The sequence below is a fragment of the Kogia breviceps genome, chromosome X (genome assembly GCF_026419965.1).
Source record: "Kogia breviceps isolate mKogBre1 chromosome X, mKogBre1 haplotype 1, whole genome shotgun sequence".
NCBI lineage: Eukaryota > Metazoa > Chordata > Mammalia > Artiodactyla > Physeteridae > Kogia > Kogia breviceps.
In genome coordinates, this window is record NC_081330.1 from 18,842,583 (window position 1) to 18,856,067 (window position 13,485).

General features: G+C 38.4%; 1 protein-coding gene across 11 annotated transcripts in view; it reads left to right on the plus strand.

Annotated features, from left to right (window-relative positions):
- Positions 1-13,485, plus strand: part of ENOX2 (ecto-NOX disulfide-thiol exchanger 2) — a 290,277-nt gene that overhangs the window by 112,664 nt on the left and 164,128 nt on the right. For 9 of the 11 annotated variants that reach the window (XM_067024239.1, XM_067024243.1, XM_059050961.2 and 6 more), the window contains exon 3: positions 3,307-3,450. The exons of the other annotated variants lie outside the window; for them this stretch is intronic. The gene's annotated coding sequence lies outside the window, so the exon portion shown is untranslated. The remainder of the gene's footprint in view (positions 1-3,306; positions 3,451-13,485) is intronic. 11 annotated transcript variants of the gene reach the window in all.

Here is a 13,485-nt window from a genome sequence, read left to right on the forward strand (position 1 = left end):
ATTAGTACAGGGAACAAAATACCTAAAGCCCTAAAGTTACCATCTGGGACTAAATAAAAGGGAAGAACAATTATAGCCAAATGTCTATGACTGAATACATTTTAATTCATCAGATTTTGTTCCTGGACTCCTTCAACTTTTAGAAAACTGTACAAACAACAATAAAAAGGTTCAATGATGAAAGTAGGGTATATCCTTGGATAAAGGCAAATTCAGACCAATCTCCTCACATTGTACATCAAAAATTCTAGAAATTAGAAATGGAAATTTGTAGTTAATATTTATTGAGTATCTGCTATATGCCAGATGTGATGCAGAATGTTCTACATATGTGATCTCACTTAATCCTTTTAACAGTCCCATGAGTTAGGTACTGTTATTAGCCTCCTTTTATAGATCATAGCTCTGAAGCTCTGTAATATCCTCAGTCATCAACTTAATAAGGCAGGGAAATGGACTAATATATTATTCTGTAAAATTATCAAATACAAAAGAAAAAAATTTCTGATTAACCATTATTAATCAGAACCTCCTAATCCCTGAGCATTCCTTTTGATCAAGATTTTACCATCCTGCAGTATAGTACTCAAATGATGGAGATGCATTTAAAATCTAATTATTTTAAGTAATGTTGATATAATCAGCATCAGAACTTTTGTCATTAATTCTTTATTCTAACTACATGAGTTAATAGAATGCATCAGCTACTTCCACCCTATTGAGAATTAATTCATTCAGCACTCACTATGTGCCAGGCATGGTGCTAGGCACCAGGGATACAGTTGTGGGAGAGAGAGAGAGAGAGGTCCTCCTTAGAAGAGCTGCTTACAACTTCAAACTTATAGGGGAAAAGTTTGTTTTAATTCACTTAGAATACATACATATATATATATATTTACTTATCTTTACAACAGCTCTGTGCAGTGTTATCATCCCCCTTTTACACATTATGAAACTTAAGACTAAGGGCAATTACATGAATTGCCAGAAGCTACCCAGATAGTAAAGGACAGATCCAGGATTAGAGCCCTGATCTGTCAGGCTTCGAAGCACATATTGTTTCCACTGTACTATTCCATCTTCCATGGAACTTTTTTTGGTCAGTCTGATATTGCAGAAAGAAATACCAAGAAAAATTTTGAAATAGTACACTAATCACACTTGACTCTGTGACTACTCAGGTGCAAGAAACATCTTCATTTGTAAGTTATATAAAAATCTAGTCTTCTTTGAAAATAGTCTTGATCATGATCTGAATGTTTTCTAATACATAGTGATCAGTGTTTGTTTCTTTAGTTCTAGTCATGGTAGGGATTTAGTAGGACATGGATATGATACGGTGAATGGTTGACTTAAGATACAGAGGCAAATTTTCATTCTTTCACTTACTCACTCAGATGATGTAAAGGAAAAATGTTTGACAGGTCCCAGAAGACATTTAATGGAGGTGTTCCAAGTGGAATCTGATTGCAGAAGAAACGGTATTTGTAACGTGGTCTGAAAATAGCATAGAGATATTTTTTATTAAAAACAAGAATGTAAAGCCATTTTGTTAGAACCTTAGCATTCATTTTACTGAAACTTGATTGACCTTTAGCTGACTGGATTCCAAATTTTCATCGACATTTTACAACATTACCTTAAGAATTGTACAGCTGCGGCCATAGAAAAATTGAGGGTTAAAGAGTGAGACATAGCAGGCCAACTTGATTCCTCTTTTGATAGGATTAGAGGACCAGTAGATAAAAGGCATAGGAGAGATCACCTAACTTTGGACTTTAACAAAGCTTTTCATTCCACATTTCATGAAGTTTTTTTTTTAACATCTTTATTGGAGTATAATTGCTTTATAATTATGTGTTAATTTCTGCTTTATAACAAAGTGAATCAACTATACATATACATATATCCCCATATCTCCTCCCTCTTGCGTCTCCCTCCCACCCTCCCTATCCCACCCCTCTAGGTGGTCACAAAGCACCGAGCTGATCCCCCTGTGCTATGTGGCTGCTTCCCACTAGCTATCTATTTTACATTTGGTAGTACATATTACTCCATGCCACTCTCTCATTTCGTCCCAGCTTACCCTTCCCTACCCTGTGTCCTCAAGTCCATTCTCTACATCTGCGTCTTTATTCCTGTCCTACCCCTAGGTTCTTCAGAACCTTTTTTTTTTTAGATTCCATATATATATGTTAGCATATGGTATTTATTTGTCTTTCTCTTTCTGACTTCCTTCACTCTGTATGACAGACTCTAGGTCCATCCATCTCGCTACAAATAACTCAATTTCATTTCTTTTTATGGCTGAGTAATATTCCATTGTAGGTATGTGCCACATCTTCTTTATCCATTCATCTCTTGATGGACGCTTAGGTTGCTTCCATGTCCTGGCTATTGTAAATAGACCTGCAATGAACATTGTGGTATATGACTCTTTTTGAATTATGGTTTTCTCAGGGTCAATGCCCAGTAGTGGGATTGCTGGGTCATATGGTATTCATGAAGTTTTAATTGAAACACTTGAAATTCCAGATGCTGCTGCCAAAGGAGTAAGAAACTATCTCTGCTTATCCCTGGCTGAAACATATAAGACTTGGATAATAGAAAATGCCTTTTGCCATTTTATATGGTACAGCAGCTACTAGTAAAGTGACCATGCTCTGGGATCATTTGAAGAAGATGGAATTAACACTACTCAAACTTGGGCTGTAACTCCCCATCACTCCAATTACTAAATAACCCCTTTGCGAGTTCTGTATCTTTTTTATCCTTTTCTAGTTTGCTATGGAGTTATGGTTTTCTTTTTTGGAAGCCAACCTCTATATTATTGGTGAAAGTGACTTTGACACCAGGGTACTCTAATGATTGCATCTGCATCAATTCAACAACCCTTGCAATGCAAGAATGGGAAAAATGTCAGGAGATAATCTAAAAAGTACATGGTCAAGCTTTTCAAAGGAAGAGTGGGTCCATCCATAGCCACATTTAAAGACGGTCCTATCTCTTTAAGGGAGGAGGTAGAAGATAATTGATAGCTTGTGGTCAAAAATGTTAATTTCTGAGAAACAGGAGGGATCTTACAAATGACAGAGTCACCGTCTTATAAGAGCCTATATTTTAGTTCTGTATTTTTCAACAAGATCTGTAAAAAAGTGCAGAGGGCAACTGGCTTTAAGGAATTCACCTGTTACTCCTGGGATCTTAAGATTTAGAGAGTTTTCCTCTAGTGGCTCATATAATAAAATCTGGAGACATCCCAGTCCTTAATGGAGTCTGGATTTTGGCTTTCTTTTTCTTCTTTAGGGTTGAACCAGCTGCCCTTTGACCCTGCCAACAACAACGAGCCCCTGCAGTTTGGCAGTACCAGTGGCCCTCTGGTCACAGAAGGCCTCATTGAGAATGGAGGGGAGTCAAGCAAGAAAAGAAAGAGAACAAATGCTCCTTCAGGTAAGCTAGGCGATAATCCATTCTCTTAGGCCAGTGCCACTGAGTCAACATTGTCCCAGAAACTTGTATGTAGTGGGCACTGTGCTAGGCTTGGTAGGAGCTACAGAAATGAGAAAGAGTCCCCTGCCCTCGAGGAACTCATGGTAAAATAGAGGGCATAAAAAGCACATATTTGAATAACTCTAATAATAAGATAGAGTATCATCAGTGCTGTGGTAAATGTGTAAAAGGGAAAAAAAAAAACTATGGGAGCCCAAGCAGGGAAAGAGTTTAATTCAGCTTTAGGCATCATGGAACACTTCACAGCAGAAGTGGCATTTGTAGCTGGCCCTTGAATGGGTAGACTTAAGACAAGAAGAGATGAGTAAAGAACATTTGGTTTAGGTATAAGGAATTACATGAGTGAATGATGTCACTTATACATCTTTCTTTGTGTGTACAAGTGGTGGCTACCCTCACTTGTACTCCTAATGTGGATAACTGCATACATTTGCATGTCCCCACCCCACCCCTGTTTCCCCCAGTACACACTATGCCCACATGTGTTCTATGCCCTCATAGCTCTCTTAGAACAGCTGATGAACAGATTGTCCTAAATCCTGTATAACAGCCAACTGAATTTCTAGCCTCCCCTGCAATTCCCCCCATCCTTCGTGCTCCGTTGGCCCATCTCATGTTAAATTTCTCCAGAGTGAGTGGGGAAACAATGGGAGAACCAGATCTTAACTGATCACTTAATATTTTTAAATGTCATCTCTTTGTTACTTGGTTATTCATTTGAAAATAGTATCCGTAGTCTATAGAGACTGATCTGAGATTTTAAGATGGGCCTACTAGACATGTTCATGGAGTTTTTGGTTTTGTTTTGTTCTGTTTTTTACTATTACTTTTACATTCAACGTATAAAATGGAGCATGTTTACAAACATACGTCACACCTGACTCTTAGATCATAGGTCTTTCTGCTTATGAATCAAGATATTTATTCAATACAAGTTTGGAAAACAAAAGTACAGTAAGGCATTAGCTATCTGGAGCCCTCAAGAAAAGTGTGATTTTTAGAGAGCTGTATTTTCTGGAGCATTGGAAAGGCATAGTATACAGCCAAGGAACTAGACTGAGTTGTAGTCCCAGCTCTCTCTCTGTCTGTGGCCCAGGGTGTGTTCCTTAACCTCTCTGACTTTCACTTCAACTGTAAAGTTAGAAATGATACTAAAACTTCTTAGGATTATTAGTAGAGTTAAATGAAATTATATAGGTAAAGGGCTTAGCTTGATATCTGCACACACTTCATCACTTAATAAATGTTGCTATTTTGTTGTTATTATTATTATATGATAATATTATGAACTTCATTGTTTTAAGCATCGGTGCATTTCACATTTTTAGGTTAACCATTATGAATACAAATCGTGTGTGTGTGTGTGTATGTGTGTGTGTAAACTTATCTGTCTTTTTAAGGCATATATTCAACATAAACTAAACTTTGGCTTGATCATTTAAAGGCAAAATTTTAGTCATTAGTCATTGTACCGCTCTATAATATTCTATTATAGTTTTTTTGGGTTTACTAAGGATTATAGGCCTTTTAACTCTAAATTGTCCTAGACTGTGGTGGCTTTTTAGTTAATACAGTGACATCCGCCACATTTTATCCACGTCCTGTCTCCTTTACTGCAGTCTGCAGTCATTTCTAGTTTCTCTCAGTGTCCCTTCACGTAACAGCCCTTTTTCTCCTTCTACTTAGTTACAAACTTTAAAAAAAAAACAGGCAAAATCTCCAAGTTGGTGTGTCAACTTAGTATGTTAAGTAAGAGTTAAATCAGCTGTGAAAGAACCTGCTATGGAGAGATATACAGGATTTAGGCATCAACTTTAAGACATCTATTTTGGCTGCTCTGAGGCCTTTTTTGATCACTTATTAGTTTTTCCACTGTGTTCATGGTAAGTGATGTGCTGGTTTAGAGTAATACCTCCTGAACATTGGTTAACTCATGAGGGTGGAGAAAGGGGGTATGTATAAATCTGAATTGTGAACCAACTTTAAAGAATTGCGATTTTATTTCTAATGAGCATATTCAGTGAGAGCAAAGTAACTGTTGCAGATATAGGATTTTAGCAGTAGATTATGTTAATCTATAATTAGCAGAATCAATTTGCATTCAAATAATGAATATGCCTAAATTCTTAAAAAGCAGCATGTTCATAAAAATAGGTGAACTAGGCCCCTGGCAGGCTAAATTAGCTCCCTTGTAATCTTTTCAACACTATTTGTTTAGGGAACCCTTTCTTTGTAAGTAGTACAAAGGTAAATCCAGCCCAGGTTAAATTACCACAAATTCCAAATTAGTGTAGTCCAAATTAGTGTAGTCCAGATTAATGAGGTTTTATTATACAGGGAGTCTCATAACTGTTCAGCTGACAATCTTATGGTATTATAAATGGGCAGATTGTTTTATAAAGGTATTTTTTTCCTATGCAGTTCTAGACAAAAGGAAGAGGGAAGATATTTTGTGAGTAGGAACTTCCTTCTTCCTTTATCACCATTCCCTGCCTCTTGGCAAAGAGGAAAGCTAGGGTTAGAAGTCCTTACAGGAGCTACCAGCCATTTCAGTTTTAAGTTGAGATACTCATCCAGCCATTACATCACTCAACCCTGTGACCCCTTTGAATTGAAACCATCTCTCTCCCTCTTCTGTCACTACAAATGATGGAAGGGTCTGTGCCTGCAGCTCCAGTTCCTATACATTCTATTCTTCCTTTCTCACCCCTCCTTTCTCACCTTTTTCTACAAACTGCCTCTCCTTTTATATGAGAATTGATCTCTTAAAGGTCACCAGCGACCTCCAAATTGTCACAGTCAGTGGCCTTTTGACAGGTCTCAACTACCTTGACCTGTTTGCTTTATTTCATGCTGTTAACACCTCCCCTTCCTTGAATTCTTTCTACTTCTGCTTTCTTTGGCAATACACTTTGCAGATTCCTCTTCCTTTTCTGACTCCTTCAAGCATTCTATCTCCCTTTCTTCCTACCTCCACTTTAAGTGAAGGTATTATTATCCACATTTATAGGTGAAAAAAATAAAGGATAAATAAACTTACCGAAGGGTGAACATTTAGCAAGTGGTTTAACTAGGCATCCAACTCCAAAGCCTTTCTCTAACTACTCTCCCAGAATTACTATGTCTGTAGATGTTAGGAATCTGGACCCATTATTAAAATGCATATTAAGCATTGCTGGCACACTAGGGAAAGCTGTGTTTGTGTGAGAATAAGGCCAGCAGAGCTTGGATTTGATCATCTCTAGGATCCCTTCAAACTCTGAGATCCCATGGTTCCTTCTTTTCAGCTTCCTTTTCTGCTACTCTCAACAAGTCTTCTATTTCAGCCAAGGTTGTCTGCTACCTCTCTCCAAATGGGCACTGGGTCTGCCTACTTCAGGACCTTGCTCATGCCATTTCCTTTGCCTAGCATGCTTGTCCTCTTCTTTCACATGTCAAAATCCTATCCAATTGACAGCACCTAGTACAAGTCCTACCTTCTCCAGGAAGCCTTCTGGATCATCCCAGCTAGAATTGTTCACTTGTACCTCTGAAACCCCTTGCGTTGTTATATTCATATGAATCACTTGACACTGATTATAGACCACCTTGAACTATTGGCTATCTGTTCATAGTAATATGTCTTAACCTTTCAACTTAGTCATCAGCCCCTGATTGGAAAGGCCCCTGATTCATGTCTTTTGGCAGAGATACAGTGTCTTGCATACAATAGATGTTCAAGAACTATTTGTTGATTGATCACGTATCTGGCTGAAGAATTGCCTTAATATTCTCTATTATTCTCTTGTCACTCCCAGGGTGGAGCTGTGCACAAAACTGGGCACTCGGTATCTAATGCTGATCAACTGACTGCCTCACTTGTCCCTAAAGGTCAGACTCCAGACATTTGTGAGATTATATCCCTAGAGCAACCACACACTGAATCTGGGTGCTTGTGAAACAAATACCTGGCCCTTATGGAATCTCTTCTACTTAACTAGATGAAATTTCATGAGTGTCCGCGGGAAACTGATAGGTGGAATTGGGTGTCCTGTCCCAACTCCTCTGTGAAGTAGATCCATCACCTGGATTAGGTATTACTGCAATATTTGGCCATAAACTCTTGCTATGTGGATCTGGCTGCTTTGTGGCTTTTATCTTAAGGTGAGCTCAGAATTCTTCAATGTGTTTGCTCTCAAATTTCACCTTTTCCCCATGGAAATGTTTCCTTGGTGATGCCGCAGCTGCACAAATTGCTTAAGATTGTGGTTAGTCCACTTATTCACATGATGCTCTATGGCCAAAGAGTAGAAGATTTTTAAACCCTTGTCAAATCATAGTGCCAAGTTCCTGTCCAGAAGATGCCAACTGTCTCCTGGTTTGAGATCCACCTGGATTTGTAGAAACAGATACCAACCCTCTTCTCAAATACTTCCACTAAAGTGGAAGAATCTATGAGTCAGCAGGGCCAACCAGATGATGACGAAAACCAAATGCACCGTTTTAAGCACCAACATCACGGTACACTGGCATTCTAAGAAGGTGCCAGCTCATTGGAAGAGTGGGCAACTAACCTGAGGATAATTATGATACCAGAATGATCATCCAGATGTGGACATAGTCCTATTTCTATTGTCTTCTCTCATAGCTCTGCATTGAAAGATAGGTTTGCATTTAATTATGTGATGCCTAATACTAAGCAGTTTTGCCAAAGTTCATGTGAATAATGAATAGCTCAGTATGAAAAGAGGGATCTTCAACTATTTTCCATTTGCAATAATGATTGAACCCCAAGAGTTCAAGTTCTCCAGGAAGATCCTTCAATTCAATAATAATTTGCATCACTATTGTGATTCTTTCTTTCTCTTAACATATTTTCATATTCATTTCATTTTACAGATGAGGTACTAATAACCAGAGAGGAGAAATAACTTTGACTGTGATGGAATAGCATCACCAGAAATGTTAGGATATGATAAGGACCTCCAGATAATATCTAAACTTGATCATAGGCCCCTAACTCAGTTCTCAAGGCTTCCTTTAGAATTTCTGGAAGTCAGAATGAGACTTGACAATATGAAAGACAGTGAACAGTCCCAGCACTGCCCAGACTAAATTAACAAGAGGAAGTAGGCCTGCAAAGCAGCAAGGAGAGGTTCAGTCAGACATAAGGAAGAACTATATTGGAATGAGTTATCAGGGGAAGTTGTTTAAGCCTGCTTGGAAAAGAAATATAAAAATGAGATGAACACTCATTTGCTTGGGAGTACTTTTGTTTCCTTTCTTACCTAGAAGAGGGGCAATGAACCAGGAAACTTTTTTATGACACTTAGAGCCCTTTGATTTACCTTAGACTCACAGGGCTGAGACTTTTATTTCACATGTACTTTGAAGTCCACAAATGAAAGCATTGATTGTTTTTAAAGAGAGACAAGGCCACCGTTTTATATCTTGGTGTGTGGTATTTCTAGCATGTCAGCTGAATTATTATATTGCCAAAGGCAAGAAGAGCCTATTGTTCCTTCAGATGGAATTAAATAAGAAAAAGAGTAGACTAATAGCCCTACACAGTTTCTTTAGTCCTTTGGACATTTCTGTCTGATTACAGTTTCAAAAAAATAAAACCTTATCTTGATAATGAGATGATCAAAAAAGTAAGCTGACTTCTTTCTCAGTTCTGATAGAAACTCAGTGTGAAATTTTTCATCTTAAAGGACTGTCAGGGGGAGGGGAGATTGAGGGTGGCATGGAAGAGGCAAGATAGAAAATTGCAAATATGTCTCTCTTAAGTTGCTCCAACCATTGGAATAGCTTTGGAATGATTTTGTGACTTCATTGTACCTCATAAGTTCTTCTCTCAGAGACGTGAAATGTGAGTCAGCCTCATGTGTTGGTAATATAGAGGCAAGTGGAAGATGTTGAATCATAGTACTTTAGAGTTGGAGGGAATCTTGTCTAACTCCATCATTTTCACAAATGAAGAAACTGAAAGCCAGAGAAGGGACTTTTCTAATGTCACATGATTAATTAGTAGCAAAACTAGAACTGATTATTACTAGATCTTTATAATCATTTCAAGTTGGCTAGGACTGTGGCATGTGATTGATTCATTAGTATTGCAGAAAGTACATCTATAACCTAGAGGAGTTGGCTTCCCCCATTCTAGTAGTATTACATGATCTATAGCAAGCTAACCCAGTGGTGTATGAGGTCCCATATCTGTTCTGTCTGCCACACAGGGGAGGGCCCTTTGATCTCAAACTAGAAAAGGAGTTTGAGTCTGGGAAACACCTATGAGGGAATTGCTTTTATAGAGCTGAACTCCAGCAGCTCAGCAAATCACAGAAGAAACTCTGTGGCACCTGCTTACTTGGCAGGGGACAGTTTGTGTCCCCCATCCCAGCCCACCCTAAGGCCACTCCATCCAAATAGGAAAAAAATTTATAATCATGTTTTATCTGTTATTTAAACTTTGTTGCATAATTTTGTCTAGAGGATCTTTTTTAAACATCTTTATTGGAGTATAATTGCTTTACAATGGTGTGTTAGTTTCTGCTTTATAACAAAGTGAATCAGTTATACATATACACATGTTCCCATATCTCTTCCCTCTTACGTCTCCCTGCCTCCCACCCTCCCTATCCCACCCCTCTAGGTGGTCACATAGCACCGAGCTGATCTCCCTGTGCTATGCGGCTGCTTCCCACTATCTATTTTACCTTTGGTAGTGTAGATATGTCCATGCCACTCTCTCACTTTGTCCCAGCTTACCCTTCCCCCTCCCCATATCCTCAAGTCCATTCTCTAGTAGGTCTGCGTCTTTATTCCCATCCTGCCCCTAGGTTCTTCATGACCTTTTTTTTTTTTAACAGAGTGAAGTAAGTCAGAAAGAGAAAAACAAATGCCATATGCTAACACATATATATGGAATCTAGAGGATCTCTTTCAATTTCTCAATTTTTAAGTAAAGCCTTGCCTGATAAAAATCAGTTTTAGGGCAGTACAACTCAATTTCACAGTAAAAAGATTCTTAGATTTGGGGAGGTTGATTTCCTCTCCTGTTAGCTTAGGAAAGTTATCAAAGCAACTGTTATTTTTGACTCTGAGGCCTATAAGGGCCTCCCTGGCCTCAGTAAGAGAAAGAAGCATACTCAGACATGTAGTGAAAAGAATACTGAAGACTGTGTTTTTAGTACTTGATTTGGCACTTGTTATTAGTATTTTGACCCTGGGCAAATCGCAGAAGCCTTTTTTTAAGCTTCAGTTTCCACATCTGTTAAAAGGGGAAAGAGTTTTGAAAACTGTCAGATACTAGTCTTATAGTTGCTGCTGCTGCTTGTTAGGTTTGAGAGTGTGAGTGCTTTTCTCTTTCCAATTCTGAGTCAAACTGAGAACAAACACAAAAAGCCATGTGAGGAACAAAATGTAATGTCAGCCTTATTATAAGTAAAACTGGATTGAAGAACATGGTTTGAGCCTAAGGCCTAATGAAGCTTCCTACCATCTCCAGCTCCAAATCTATATGCATTGATACCCACCAATAGGGAAGACTGAGTCTGCAGAACAGACCACTTACCCTGCCAGTGTCATTGAGAGTGATGGCCTGTGTCACAATTCAGTGGAAGCTAGAACTTAAGAGCAAGGTGGGCCTGTGCTCTTAAGGAAAACAGTACCTGTGCCCTGACTAAGCTCTGCGCACTTTATAAGAGAGAAAGGGTCATGTCAACTTGAGGACATTCTGACCCAAGAGCCAGAATGCAGAGGTTAAGTCAGGAATGAGCACTTATTTTTATTCTAATCTTACAAATCAGGTAAGTCTATGCTCCTGCTGTGCCAAGGAGTAAGCAGGGGTAGAGAGAAAGCCCAGAGAAGTTTCTGTTAGTACTCTCTGTCCTCTCTCACAAGTAGAATGGGTGTTCCCTCCTCCCCATGGAATGGTGCCAAGTGTGAAGAGAACCCCCACCATCCTAACATTGCTGTTTATTTGCAGGTAAATGTGACTTTGGATTTTTCTATCCTTAGAATTTTTTTTAACCAGGGGAAACTAGCAATGGTGGTCCATTGAGGGTACAAATAAATAGGGTTGTTCTAGAACCATGTGTTGCGTTTAGATTTTTACTTCTCCACGTATAAAGTCAAGACAAATTCCAGATGGAACTCAACTTTATATCATCTGATTTTGCCTCAGAGTAGTACTTTACAGTGAGGAGATTTCATTTTCATGAACTTCAAACACAGACACCTTTGCTGCCATTTTAGCATTGTCATTCCACATGTGATTACAAACTCTACAAGTATTCCTTTCTCTTCCATGACACCAGAGTATAATAATTAAAATACTTTATTACTACTTCTACTAGTGTGCCAGACACTGTTCTAAGTATTTCAAATGTGTTAACTTATTCGACTTTCATGGCAACTCTATGATTATCCTCATTTTACTGGTAAGGAAACTTAAATACAGAGAAGTTAAGTAATTTGTCCAAATAGTAAGTAGAGGAGATAAGATCCAAACCCAGGCAGGATAGCTCTAAAATTATTGTCAAAAATAATTGAATCAGAATGGAATTGAGGAAGAGCCAGGCATCAATGTTCTTTAAAAGCACTGCAAATGATTCCAATATGCAGTCAGGCTTAAGGACCAGCTCAGCTACCCATACTGCATCAGAGCAACTAGGTGTACCTAGACCACTGTGGTTCAGAATGTTGGACATTTGTATTGCAGTAGTCCCCCTTTTTCCATATGGTATATGTTCCAAGATCCCCCAATGGATGCCTGAAACTGTGGATAGTAGCAATCCCTATATATACTATGTTTTTTCCCTATACATGCATACTTATGATAAAGTTTAATTTATAAATTAGGCACAGTAAGAGAATATCCGAACTGCCAGAATCACTACTGTTGCACTTTGCGGCCATTATTTAGTAAGATAAGGGTTACTTGAACACAAACACTGCTGATACCATGACAGTTGACCTGATAACCTAGGCAGCTGAGTGACTTACAGGTGGGATGCACTGGACAAAGGGATGATTCGTGTCCCAGGTGGGATAGAGCAGGACAGTGTGAAGTTTCATCACGCTACTCAGAACAGCATGCAATTTAAAACTTATGAATTGTTTGTTTCTGGAATATTCCATTGAATATTTTTTGGACCACGGTTGACCTCGGGTAACTGACACCACAGAAAGCAAAACCATGGATACTGTATTCTATGATAAAGTATGTCTAGAGTCTTCTGTTAAGAACTAAAGTGACAGTGATGCAGTAGACCAGAAGGTGACAAATAAAGTGGTTGTGTGTATGTTGACCACTCTAGCTATTTCAACACAGAAAGAAGTGACTGCCTAATTTGCAATTTTCTCTTTCTTTGCTCTGTTTCCTGATATCAATTTACTATCTATTGAAATAAAAACCCGTAATGATGAAATTCCCTCTTGTAAGGGGTTGGGAGACAGTCTTGATTTTTTTTTTTTCCAATCTCAATTTCCTTGATAATGTGAGCTATTCAGTTTAAGCCACGCAGGTTGTAGTATTTCTATTGAGCAATTGCTTGTGTAATAAAATTAACTTTAAAATATTTTGCTTCTCCTGCATTTGAATTTTAAGCAAAAGCAACTTTCACTTGCAAGCTGTTTTATGGAATGTGCTGAGTGAGGGTTGATGAGAGTGGCACAGAAAGCCATTAGATGTGTCCAACTGCTCAAATGGAATGTGCTATTTTGCAGGGGAGACAGGTTTCAGCAAGTGGCATTCCCTAGCTACAGCCCCTTTCTTCTGAATATTTGATTCAATAACAACAATACAGGAGCAGCAGCTTTTATTAAATATTGATTGTATGCCAACCACTATAACCAAGTGTTTTACATATATAAACTCAAGCAAGCTTCATAACAAATCTATAAAATAGATATCATTTTCTCCTTTGTTTATAGGCAACAAAACCGAAGCTTAGAAAACTTATGAAACTTTCCCAGGCTACAACTAGTATA